Source organism: Condylura cristata, unplaced genomic scaffold (genome assembly GCF_000260355.1).
Source record: "Condylura cristata isolate star-nosed mole 26May11 unplaced genomic scaffold, ConCri1.0 scaffold00002, whole genome shotgun sequence".
NCBI classification, from domain to species: domain Eukaryota; kingdom Metazoa; phylum Chordata; class Mammalia; order Eulipotyphla; family Talpidae; genus Condylura; species Condylura cristata.
The window spans coordinates 54887451-54901628 of NW_004567103.1; the positions used below are offsets into that span (position 1 = coordinate 54887451).

The following is a 14178-nucleotide window of genomic DNA, read 5'->3' on the forward strand; positions in this document are numbered from 1 at the left end:
GGGGCAGGCGGCAGGCGGGAATCAAACTCATGCGGAAGTGGCCTCAGATTTTCAGGGCTGTGCTTTAACCCGCTGCGCCACCAGGGAGGGCCCAACCTGGAGTTTTTAATAAGACTGAATGGAACTCTCACCCATGGGGGTGGGAATGTACCGGTGCAGCCTGTCTGAAAAACAGCACGGCAGTTCCTTGAAGGGTTAACCAGTTATCTCATCAGTCCCACTTCTGTATGAATACAGGATCAAACAAAAATGTGTATCTGAAATTACGCATAAGCATACATGGAATTACATGGCACTATGCAGACTAACCGAATGCCCATCAACAAAATGTTGATGACAACAAAATGTAATGCAGCTACACAGTGGGATATTATTGGGCTGCACAGAGGAGTTAAACGCTGCTTCCTGCTGCAACATGGATGAAACCTGAACATTTTGTAAGTGAAAGAGCTCATAAGGACTACATATTATGATTCCATTCATACAGAATTCAGAACAAAGGATGGAGAGCTGTCAAGGGAGGAGAGATATGTAGGTTTATGGGACGATGGCTACTGCCTCTGGGACATCCTTTTTGGAGTGATAAAAGCTGTTCTAAATTATGTAGTGGTTGGTGATGGCTGTACAATGTTGTGAATATACTAGAAACCACTGTGTTGTTCAATTTGAATGGGTGAGTTGTAAGGTATTATATCTAAGTTAAGTTGTTTTTTTTAGAGGAAAAAAAAGCTGATTCACCTACTCCTTGCAAACATCACATTACAGTTTGGTTCAGAATCACCCACTTGATTCTCATCTCTTTGGCTGCATTATACTTAAAGAGTACTTTCAACAAGGCCACAGAGACAAGGAATACTGCAAATCCAAATCCATAAGAGAAAGGTGGAAGCAGCCTACCACACAGCTCCCTTCCCCCCAGCCCCACTGGAGCCACACTGCTGAGCCTCTCCGGGTCTCGGCCCTGTCACCATACACAGAAGGGGTGAGCCGGGCGGTTTCAAAGCATCCTTTTGTGCCAAACATCTTAAGCATCCAAAAAGGTCTATTTGGAACACAGTTTATGGCAAGAGATGCTGCCATCTACAGGCTCACTGCAGAAACATCTACACCATTATAAAACCAGCCCAATTCCCATCGGTGTCCTGTGCTACTCTTAAATAGGCTGTTATCAAGAAAGGTGATGGTACTTGATCAGAAGGGGTGTCTTTCCAAACTTTCGAAGTCATGATTTTAAAATGACTAATCTAGTATTTAATTATGTGGTTGCCTGAATATTTACTTTGTCCAGTCAGAAAGGTAACTTCTTAAAGGTTCAAGTGGACTGGCTTAAGGGGGTGGGATAATATGCTAACAAAGTAAGTCAAAGACATAGGCTACACAATAGCATATAAGGAATGATAAAGATTTTTATCTAAAACACACACACATAAATACAAAATGGGGACAGAAAGGGAAAAGAGGGAAAAGTAAAATATTTGCTGTGGAGAAGACGGAAACCAGGAAACAGTGTCCAAATGGGACAGATAAAAATGGAACCAGGACACATACAAAAACCTTTCTAAGCTTGGTTCCTAACCTACTCCCTGTGGGATAAAAGATCACTGGCCTCTCATCTTCCTGCTCTCTTCCATTTAAAGAACTGAGGAAGGGGGGCTCTCCCTGATGGTGCAATGGGTTAAAGCACTGCATTATGAAACTCTCCGAAGCCACTGCAGCCAAGAGTTCAATCCCTGGCCAGGGAGCTGACCCACATGGTGTGGCAGACCTCTCCTGACCCGCCGGCAGCTCCCCTCAGCAGTGTACTTTGTCAATCTTCCTATTCTTCTCCCCACTCTGTCTCCGGTGAATCCTCTCACCTACCACACCTCTGGCCTGTACCACCCCAGTTCTGAAAGCATAAATAAATCTTAAAAAAAAAAAAAAAAAGAATTGAGGGAGGTAAAGCCTTTATTGCTACTACCATGCAACGATTCCAAATTGACAAACAGCAAGAACACTACTGCCTAAGAGATGCTTTAATTGTCAGCATCTCTTTAGGGTCAGGAACAGCAAATCCAGAGATTTATTTCCAAGCTCCAATCTACCTACCACTTATATCCTTCAAAAATATTCTCTAGCAAATGCAGGCATTACAATCTCAAACTTCAAGCTATACTACAAAGCCATAATAATCAAAACTACATGGTACTGGAACAAGAACAGACATACAGACCAGTGGATTCAGATAGAAAACCCAGATATAAGCCCACAGGTTTATGAACAGCTAATCTTTGACAAAGGAGAAAAGAAGATACAATGGAACAAACAAAGTTTGTTCAGCAAATAGTGCTGGGAAGCTACATGCAAAAAAAAAAAAAAAATGAAACTAGATCACTACCTCTCACATACACAAAAACCAACTCGAAGTTGATTAAAGACCTAGACATAAGAACAGAAACCATAAAATACCTGGAAGATGGGCCAAACTATACTATATGACATACACTTCAGCAACATCTTTAAAGATAGAGCACCCAGTGCAACAATAGTAAAGGTAAGGATAAACAGATGGGACTACATCAAGTTAAAGAACTTCGGTACAGCAAAAGAGACATTACAAAAAACAGACAGACATCTCACTGATTGGGAACATATTTCTCACACAAAACTTGTGATAAAGGATTAATCACAAAAATATACAGAGAACTGATGAAACAACAAAAATAAACAACCCCATCAAAAAATGGGCAGAAGATCTAAAAAAAAAAAAAAAAAGACACTTCTCCATAGAAGAAATGAAGATGGCCAACAAGCATATGAAAAAAAAATGTTCAAAAATCACTTGGAATAAGGGAGATACAAATTATGAGATACCACCTCACCTCAGTGAGAATGGCACATCTTCAAACAACTAGCAACAACAAATGTTGGCAAGGATGTGGAGAAAAAGTAACTCTCCTGCACTGCTGATGGGAATGCAAACTAGTACAATCACTATGGAAAACTGTTTGGAGGTTCCTCAAACTGCTCAACATGGAGCTTCACTACGACCTAGCAATCCCACTCCTAGGTATCTACCCAAAAGACACAAAAACACTGATTTAAAAAAGATACCTGCACCCCCATGTTTATTGCTGCTTTATTCACAATTGGAAAGACATGGAAAAGAGCCCAAATGCCCAAAACTGGATGACTGGATTAAAAAGATGTGGTACATATACACAATGGAGTATTACTCAGCACCCAAATAAAGACACATATATTTTGCAGCAACATGGATGGAGCTGGAAAAGATCATGCTTAGTGAGATAAACCAGAAAGAGAAAGAAAAATACCGGATGGTTTCACTCATAGCAGGAGTATAATGGACCAGGCGAGACAATAACAAGAATAATAAACAGCCATATACCAGAGACATTTTGTGGGGGTGGAGTGGGGAATGGGATCAAAAACCGGGGGTGGGGTGGGAAGTGCACGGGACTATGGTGATGGCACATGGGTGACTTGGTGATGGGAAACCCGTGGGGATTACAATTGAGATGGGGTAAAAAATGTACAAAATGATGTAAAAATAAACTGATATAAAAAAAGTTATGAACATTAGGCTAGTTAAAAAAAAAAAAAAAAAAGATCATGCTTAGTGAAATAAGCCAGAAAGAAAAGGAAAATACAGGATGGTTTCTCTCATAGCAGGAATATAACGGAGCAGGCAAGAAAATAATAATAATGAACAGCCATATACCAGAGACATTTTGTGAGGGATCAAAAACAGTGAGGGGGAAGGAAATGCACTGGACTATGGTGATGGCACACGAGTGACTTGGTGATGGGGAACCCAAGGGTTTGCAACTGAGATGGGAAAATGCACAATATGTAAAAATAAACTATTATAAAATTTTTTAAAAAGTTCTCTAGCAAGTACACTCAAAGTAGGTGAATGAGCAAGCCGCCTACTGCTCCATTACTCAGAGGGGTACGCATGAGAGTAGAGTGCAGGTAAGTCCAGGTCCAGTTCTCAGGTAGGACAATGAACCTAAATACCAAAGGAGAACTAGAACATACCGAAATAAATAAAATGTATTCAGTAATCTAACACTAATATGATCCTACTTGAGGGGGGGAGGGCACTATTTTCTCCACCTACTCTTTCGATCAGAAACTGAAGCTCAAATCAGTTAAACAATTTGCCCACAGCCCACACATGGTAAAATAGAAATTTTAACAGTTCTGTGGTCTGTGTGGTTTAGAAGCCCATGGGCTGAATCACCTCTCAGCACTTATAAACCAGGATATCCAGAAGAAACATATAATCCTAGATAAGGCCAGGATAGTGGAACCTTCTACTACCCAACTGTCCACACTGCCTCAATATGCAAGTGAGCAAACCTTTTATTTATACTTACTTGTCTTAGATCTCCCCTAACTTTTACTAGGAGTTGAAATATTATGAAGTGACTATAAACAACTGTTCTCCAATGTGATCCTTTTATTTAAATTGCTTTGCACAAACAGCTAAACCCCAAACACCATAAAACAAGATAAATCAAGATAAATGTACAACTCCAGAGGTTTTTATTCCCCCCCTTCGCTCATTAGAGAATTTGTGTGTGCTTTCCATTAAACACAGATGACCACTCATTTGCCGTCACTCCCTTTCAAAACACCATTAAAGTTGTAGAAAGGGATTTAAGAGGCCAGTGGGGAGAGGAGACAACCACAGGCAAGAAACCAGTCTTCTAGAAGTGGGAAATAGACAGCCAAGGAGCAGGGCATGAAGCAAGTCAGACCACACAAGCTCATAGACACCAGACATCTTGGAAGGGCCACCTGTGGGGTCACAGAAAGATGACGAGCTGAAATCCCGTTTTTTTTTTTTTAAAGATTTATTTATTTGTACAGAACTGGGGTACAGGCCAGAGATGCGGAGGGTGAGAGAATTCACCAGAGACAGAGCTGGGAGCAGAACAGGCAGATCGATGAAGTACACCGCTGAGGGGAGCAGCGGGCGGGTCAGGAGAGGTCTGTCACGCCATGTGGTAGCCTCCAGGGCAGGCGGGAATCGAACTCATGCGGAAGTGGCTTCAGCTTCTCAGTGCTGTGCTTTAACCCGCTGCGCCACCAGGGAGGGCCTGAAATCCCGTTTTTTAACGGGACTGACAGACACAGACTCCCACCCCTTTCCAAGACAGGGACCATCCCTCCCTCAAACAGAAGGCTGACCTTTTCTCTGGAAAGGCTAAGTTCTGAAACCATGGAAACACAAGACCTAAACTCTTAAGTACTAAACTAAAATACCTAGAAGAAAAAATTCTATGTATGGATTAGTGGGTCCCAGATATTAAGCCCCCCACCCCCAACAAGCTATGAGAACAGACAGCAAGCTTGTACACCATGCTAGGAAGAGATGAGAAAAGCCCTCTTTAGGGAAACTCAGTAAGAGAAAAGACATATAAATAATCTTAGCTGGGGACAAATCCCCAAACAATGGATTTCTGAACAATCACACTTTTCAGGTAATCCCCAGGTTCTCTTCATCTAATAAACCACAAGGACACTAATTTCTGTGCCAGTGAAATGAAAAACTCACCCTACATGAGGGGTCCACATTCCTTCTCAATAGACATCAATACTGGACAACCCAGCACCTTCTCAGAGTTTTTTGTTTGTTTGTTTGTTTTTTTAAACAAGGAAATGTTCAACATTCCAAAGACAAGCTAGGCTACCTCAAGGTAAAATAAGCTCCCTCCTTTTATAAAAACCGAATGCTTTTAAGGTACCCTCCACCCTAACCCCCACCCCTAGGTTAACCAGAATGTCATACTATAAGGGGTAAAGGATATTCTGAACAAACTCTACAGATACAGGCTACATAGACTCTACCCCGAACCCAGATACTGAACTACAAATCCCATCAAATACTCTGGGTCCTGAGCGTGGAGCTAAGCAGCGAGGTTGGGATATAAAACCAGACATGTGGGCTTCGGGGCTCTTCTGGCCTCGTGGCTCGTCGCTTGTCTCTTGGGTCTTCACCAGTTTTCAGCATGCTATTGGGGTTCCAAGTCAGCAGGACTGGTAGGAGGCATTCATTTCCCTTTTCCCTTGTAACTAAACTCACTATTAACCGTTCTGTGTGTGTGCACCTGCAGTTGAGTCTTAAGCATGCAGGTGAGGGTCCACAATCGGGCTACCCAGTTGGGTTGCCCCCTAACAATACCACGTAACTACCTGAAAAGCATGGCATGTTAACAGCTAGCTTGTAAGGCGACAGGCTCTGAAAAATAGGACAAGACTGCCTAGTATCAGTTTGAAAACTGGCTTCTCTGGAAGCCAATGTGTTTCCCTGCCACAGCTGCCTCACCTTCCAGTCACATCTGGGCTGCTGACCCACGGCACTGGTACAACACACATAGGTCTTGTAAAAACGCAGGCCTGGGGAAGGCTGTACTGAAGGCTGTACCACTAGGGCATCAAATAGGCAAACTACAGACCATACTGGGGGGCTTCCAAGCAGGTCCAGGGATGGGTAGACACCAACTTGCTTGGTTTACAAGGTTTAAGATAAATGGGGATTGTTTTTGATCATAAATGAATAAACCCACTTCATCGGAGTCTAGATCCCTTTACTGATGCCATCCCCTCTACCCCACTGTCGACTGTGTGATCCAGGGAAGGGGGCTCTTAAGATTAAAAATAATAGATACTGAAGATGAAAAACAAAGCACACAGAATGTGCCCCAAGGAGGCTAAAAGTGCCATAAACTTGCAAGTACCCAAGCTCAGAGAGCTCCTGCCAGCTCCTTGCTGTACACAAGGGCCTGTGGCAGCCGCAAGTGACTACAGCCAGCCTACATCACTGCCTTCTACAAGCCGGGAGGCACACATTCTCCCCATTCATTCCTGTCTTTTCATAAATCTCCAAACATACTTTTCCCAGCGGCCAGCTTCTTTACTCTTTGTGACATTTTACTCACACAGCTGACTCTTTTGCTGCTTAGAAACTGCCATATAAGGAACATTTTTTTTTTTAAAGGATGCAGAAATAAACCAAGCTGGGCTTTATCTCCAGGCAGTGAAAGAGAGAAGGGCAGGGGTTACTTTTCATTTCTGAATGTTTCAGTTAAAAATAATTATATATATAAAAGCAATATTTGGAACGCAGAACACCTGAGGCTACTTAATGCATTTAAAGCATATCTTACATTTTTCACAACATCTGGAGAGTATGAAAAGTGACACTTTGTGTTATCAATCATTTTAGAGATTTTTTTTAGCATCTTGAACTTTCACAGTAAAGGTTTTTATCAATTTTATCTGATCTAGGTTTTCATTCCACATTGGGAAATGGTCACAAGATGAGAAATATATAATGGAGATAAGTAGGGGTGGGGAGTGCATACTTTATCAGGAAAATGAATGCTGTTAAATAGCCAATTCCAAATGGTAAACTCAATCACAGTGCTGAATTTTTGAAGAGCACAATACAAACACAGAGCTTTGAAGTTTGACCCCTTTTTCTCCTGTACCCCCACAAAAAGAGTGTTGTGGAGGTGGGAGGAGAGAGAACCTAGGATGAGCAAGAGGGGCAGGTTGTCTAGGTTTACAGCATAAAGGGAGCTAGATCTGGGCTTGCCTGCCTGCTGTGTCCCTCACTGAGTCAAGGTAGTTGGGGTGGATGGGAAGGAAAGCCTAATCTAGAAGAGGTGAGAACCTCAGGGAGTTTTCACTTTGAGGGAAAAGGAACCAGATGATGAATAAACCCAGTCAAAAGCCGAGACCCTAGGGAAGGGCAATTTCAAACACAGCGTGTTGTCTGCCACTTGGGATTTCTCCTCCAAGAAGCATGGGAGAGGCTGTAAGTAAAAACCTAAAATACTGCTAGAAATGGCCCTACTCCAAGGAATGTCAAAAGGCAGCATGAGGCTCCCTCATCTCACAGGCCTATGTGTTGGGTGCTGATCACAAACAATGGTTAACAGAATCACAGATGCACCGTTAGCTACACTTATTCACCTATACTGTTAGCCAGGTTAACAGGATTCAGGAGAGAGGTGCATCTGTGGGCCCAGTAGCTCCCCTGGTCAAGAGCACAGGACATGTCCCTAGGGACTTCCAGATACAATTTTACAAGGGCCTGGGGCCTTGTGAAAGGAGAGGCGGGTAGCAAGTCAGTGTGGTCTGAGTTATTACTACTGTGCTTTCATCCATACCCAAAGAGATGGGATGTCTGAGGCAATTCAGACAATTGCAGGGGAAGAAAAAACTGAAGGTGAGAGGAAAATGCTGCTAATGATGAATGAAGTATAAAACGTTACCTGACACCATCCTCAACAAATCTCATTTCAAATACCTTATTTTTAAGAGTTCATTGAAAAGAGACCCCTTTTATTCATTTATGCCATGCACAAGTCACTGTATTCTGTGTGTATGGCCATTAAAACACTTGAATCTAGTAGGAAAAGAGTATCAAAATCCAGCATGTTCCTTTCAATACAGAAGCATTAAAATAAGTGTTGGCAAAGATTTTTAAATCTTGCTTTAACAAAGTGCATGATAGAGTGCGTGAGTGTGATAAACTCCTACGTCAACAAAATAACCTGAGTAACGTTTCCACTTTCTTCCATTGCAGGGTTTGAACTGTCATGCTGTTGTATTCTATACTGTATCTAACCGAAGTTTAAACATGAAAACGTACTAATTCATTTTATTCACTCAATCATAATCTGTTTCATGTTGACAGTGTGCCAGGCACAGGATAAGAAAAAGATATGACCACACTTTGTGAAGCTCTGACTTTAATCTAGCACCTAAAGGCAATTAGTTGTCTGGAATGCAGACTCTGGGAGTAGCAAACTAGCTTTTAATCAAAAGGCCACACTCAAGAGCAGGCCACCACAGGTCAGTCAGTCAGACCTCCTTATCACCAGCCAACACCAAGGTCACACTAATGAGCTCACTCCAGGTTTGAAACGGATGTTCACAGTGGTTCTGTTACTGACCATGTTAATAGTATTTCCGCTGTTGGAAATTTGTTTTCAGTGATGAAATTCATGATAGTTGAGGCAATGATTCACTTGAAAATATGAAAGAAGCACTCTGACTCTTTCAAGACTTGTATCAAGTCCTTAGAAAGGTGTCCTTGGCTAGGGAAGTAAATGGCCCAATGTCTCGCACTGATTACAGAGAACTATTAGACAAACGGCAGGATAAATGGAATTAGTCTGTGGTAGGCAGAACACTAAAGTCATCCTGAGAATCCCATCCTTTGGTTACAAAATCAAGCAGTCTGCTGTACAGGACTCAGCGGATAGAATTGGTACCAAAGATCAGTCATCAGCTGACCTTACAACAGATTTCAGGTGAGCCAAGTAGTCACATAAACCTTTAAAAGCAGAAGAGGAAGACTAAAGAATCAAGACGTGGGAAGATGAAGCAAAAGGGGAAGAGATATTCAGAGACTCAAAGCATGCGGAAGATTTAACCCTACTGGACTTGACACTGCTAGCCTTGAGAAGTAAGAGGGCCATGGGGAAAGGAATTCAGCTCTAGAGGATGGAAGTTAAACGATCCCCATCCGACAGCCAACAAGGCAGGGTAAAGGGATCTCAATCTATGGTCATCTAACATGGAACTCTGCCAACACTCAGCAGAGTTTCATCCCTGAGTCTCCACAAGGGCAAGTGGCCCTGCCAACATTGTCAACTGGGCCTCCAAAAACCCAAAAAAGTTCCAGCTGAGCCTCACTATTGCAGAGCATCTAAACTACAGAACTGTGAGATAATTCTGTCTTAAGTTCAAATATCTGTAGTGATTTCCTAGGGTAACAATAGAAAACTAATCTATACATTAGCTAAGAAATATAGTCATACTTGCTACTTGTAAACATGAATGCAAGCTGCTATCAGGTTACCAAGCCCCTAACAGGACAGAACTCGAACTTTATTAGGCACATAAAACAGGTTATACAGCTGTGTTGTGCCAGCCAGCTAATAAATCTATATCAGGGCAGGTTCAGTGGAAGCCTTGCTTTTGTGCACAGCTGAATTTACAGGGAGGAAATCACTAGTGCTCACCTTCTGTAACTCTTGACAGTAACTGTAATTTATCATAAATAATCTGATACATGAAGTTGATTTTCTTATGCTGGTAAGAATCATTAACTAAACCATTAGAAATAAATGAATACCCACAAATCGTGATTTTAAGATGTTCCCAGGAAAAAAAGTCAGAGACCTTCCTGGAATGGTCATTTCGAGTTTCTCTAAGGAAGTAGGGAAGGAGTCTCTCAGGGGAAAGGGCTCCTATTAGTCACGCTGAGGAAGGGGCTTTGTGCTGCATGAGGAAGTAACTGACTCCAAAAAGAAGGCAAGGGTCCTTGAGAATGTTTTTGCCCTGTGAGTTCAGAATGGTTAGTTCTCAGGTTAGTCCCAGACTAGCATCACATGGGATCTGGTCATGGATGGGTGTTCTCCATGCCATCCCTTCTCCACCCCCAGACTACCGAGCGATTCTGATTTCAGTGCAGCTTGAAAACCATGGGTACGTTTAGCCTTACCCATGTCCTATAGAAGCTTACAATCAAGTATTTGGATTAGATTGAGCCTCCAGAGCCCGTTAGTGATCTGGGAGAGCAGGGTGGAGGGTCTTCTTGGGCAGCACAGAGGTAGTCTTTTACTCTTTTCATTCTCACACAAACAGCTGGAGGAAAAGAACCTTACCTCTTGCTGGCTTCCTTATAGTAATTAGCATAGTGCTGTGAACTCTGTAGATACATATATACTTAACTTTGAAAAGGTTTACTTTTACAATGAATTATACCTATGCACTGTACATAGCTTTTTAAGTTAAAAATTAGTAATAATTTTCTGAATTGAGGGTATTTGTACAGGTATGGAAACAAATATTTATAATTTAGGTGCACAGTATAATTTGCTATTTGTATATATTGTACAATGATTAGTTAGAATCCATTACCATACGTGCCTCCCTGGTGGCACGGGGGTTAAAGAGAGCTAGCAAGCTATCACCAGCTACTGCAGCATGAGTTCGAACCCCAGGCAGCCAGGGAGGTGACCCACATGGCGCAGCAGACCTCTTTTGTCTCACCTGCTGTTCCTCTCAGCAGGGTATCTAAGTACATCTGTCTGTTCTGCTCCCCACTCTGTCTTTGGTGAATCCTCTTACCTCCTCACTTCTGACCTGCACCCGGTTCTTGCAGGCATAAATGGGTCTTAAAAAAAAAAAAAAAAACCCATTACCATAGTTACAAAACTATTTTTTTCCTTGTGAAGAGGACTTTTAAGACCTACTCTCTTACCAACTTTCAAGCATACAATACAGCACTTTTAATTATAATCACCATACTTTACACTACATCCATCCCCATATATAGCCGGAGGCGCGCACCTTCTGATCTCCTTAACCCATCTCTCCCACCTCCCAACTCCTGCCCCTGAATAGCACCAATCTTTTCTCTGTATTTATGAGCTCAGTTGTTTTGTTAATGTGTTAACTAGATTCCACATATAAGTGAGATCATACTGTATTTATTTGTCTTTCATTGTCTGATATTTCACTCAGCACAATGCCCTCAAGTTCCATCCATGTTGCTGAAAATGCCAAGACCTCACTGTTTTTATGGCCAACTAGTATTCTATGGGGGGAGAAAGTGTGAGAGAGAAGATTGCTTATTCATTCGTTTATGCATGCATGCAAGAGCTGGGGTGTAGGCCAAAGGTGCCAGTGGGGGTGGTGAGAGGATTCACCAGAGACAGAGAGGGGAGCAAGACAGAGGTGGATGTATTGACATATATGCTTGTTACGGGGAGCAGTGAGCAAGACAGAGAGGTCTGCTGGGCATGTGGGTCAGTTCCCTGGCCTGGATTTGAATTACTGCTGCAGTGCTGCCGATAGCACTGAGACTTTTAACACTTGTGCCACCCGCGAGGCCTCGGAGAGAAACTTCTTAATCCATTCATACATTGACAAGACACTAAAGCTCTTTTCATATTCAGTAATTCTGAAATAAACATGGGGCGCATGTACCTTTCCTAATTAGTGTTTTCATTTTCTTTCAATAAACAGAAGTAAATAGAGTTGCTGGATTACATTGTAGCCTCCATTTTTAATCTTTTAAGGAATCTCCATGTTTCATATAGTAGCTGAATCTATGTACAATCTTCACCAATTGCACACAAAGTTTCCTTTTCTCCACATAATCACCAAACCATAGTTATTTCTTGTTGTTTTGACAACAGCCATTCTAAGTACACAGTAAGAGCATATTTTCCAAATATTGATTCAGTGGCTATTATGGAATCCTGTTCTGATCTCATTCATTCTCTCTGTTGAGGGCAAAAGATTTGGGTGGGGTTAAGAGCATGGGTTCCAGTTTATCCAGAGGTTCCCATATTTTGGCAAAAGACCCTAACTCTTCCCCACCCACCAACATCTCTGGAAAGGACAAGGGAAGAGCACCCTTCATTTGCCACAGTGGTTAGTCAAGACTTCTCTATCCTCCTCAAACCAACCACCTCTGACACACATGCTTGCACATTCCACTCTTGCCTTACATAGAAACCCTCGCAGAGATAATGGCATCAGCAGAAATCACCTAAATCTTCTCCAGCACCTTTTGCACCCTCTCTGGCACCAATACTTACACTGTCAGTACTTCTACCCTGTGCACCAGTATTTCTACCTATGCTCACGGATACCAAGATCATAGACAAGAAAAGTCAAGATCCATGAAGAATCCAACCATTTCTATAGAGAAATAAAAATGGTTACTCTAGATGAAGGGTTTACAAGTCAAGTCTGACTAGGCCAAAAGCTTAATCACAGATTTTGCTTACAACCTGACTAGGTTATACTGACATCATTAAAAGGGTTCAGGCTTAGAAACTGAGATACCACCACACAATCTAACAGAAAAGCTAAAAAAATAGTATTTTAATGTGATGATTAAAAACTGGTAGAAATACAAATAACAGGAACTTTCCTACATTGGAGGTGGGAATGTATAATGTATACCCACTTTAGACAACAGCAGGCATTTTTTTTTTTAAGATTTATTTATTCATACAGAACTGGGGTACAGGCCAAAGATGCGGAGGGTGAGAGGATTCACCAAAGACAGAGTGGGGAGCAGAACAGGCAGATTGACAAAGTACACTGCTGAGGGAAGCAGCGGACAGGCCAGGAGAGGTCTGCCGCACCATGTGGATCTCCTCCGGGGCAGGTGGGGATCGAACTCATGAGGAAGTGACTTAAGCTTCTTAGTGCTGTGCTTTCACCCACTGTGCCACCAGGGAGGGCCCTAGGCATTTTCATATAAAATGAAACATAACTCATGACCAAGAATTCCATAATTAGGCACTGACCCAAGACAAATGAAATGGTATGTTTGCCAAATATCCTATTTGCACATATTTATAGCATGTTGTTCAGAATCATCAAAAACTGGAAGTTACTCAAAGTCCTTCATCTCACAAATGGATAAACTATAGTACAATCATGCTACAGAGTAACACTTAACAGTACAAAGTAGTAGTGACCACTACATGGATGAATTTCAAATACATTATCCTCAACAAAACAGGCCAGACTCAAAAGGCTGTTATGTCATTGATGTGACATTGGGAAACAGAAGCTATAGTTCTGGAGGACAGATCAGCAGCTGGCACTGTAGTAAGAGAACACTAATTTTTAGACTGTCCACTATCTTAAAAGTATACAGTACTTGGAACGAGGCTAATGAGATAGATCACCAATTGTTCCTTTAGTAGGGTACTGGGGGTTCTTTATGTAAAGCAGATTCTAGGGATCATCATAATCTGTCAGTATAGACTTTTGATTGACTTTTAAGCAACTTAAATTTTAAGAATTCTGCAAACTGCAGAAACTGACAGCAATGCAAATTATTCCTGTCTACCCCAATGCAAATGAATTGTGTCTGGCAGAGAATGTAAATCTCTATAATCCAAATTCTCATTTAAACAGGTCTTAACTCCTTATTCATTTCCTTCTTCATTAATGAGCTAAAAAAAAATATTGACATGGACTTTTAATATTCACATGTTGCATTTTTTCCTCTTTAAAAATTATAGTTCAGGGCCCTCCCTGGTGGTGCAGCGGGTTAAAGCACAGCACTGAGAATCTAAAGCCACTTCAGCATGAGTTCAATTCCCGCCTGCCCCGGAG

At 41.9% G+C, this 14178-nt stretch overlaps 1 protein-coding gene across 2 annotated transcripts in view; it reads right to left on the reverse strand.

Annotated features, from left to right (window-relative positions):
* TANC1 (tetratricopeptide repeat, ankyrin repeat and coiled-coil containing 1) overlaps window positions 1-14178 on the reverse strand; it is a 229335-nt gene that overhangs the window by 90480 nt on the left and 124677 nt on the right. The gene's annotated exons all lie outside the window — the stretch shown is intronic.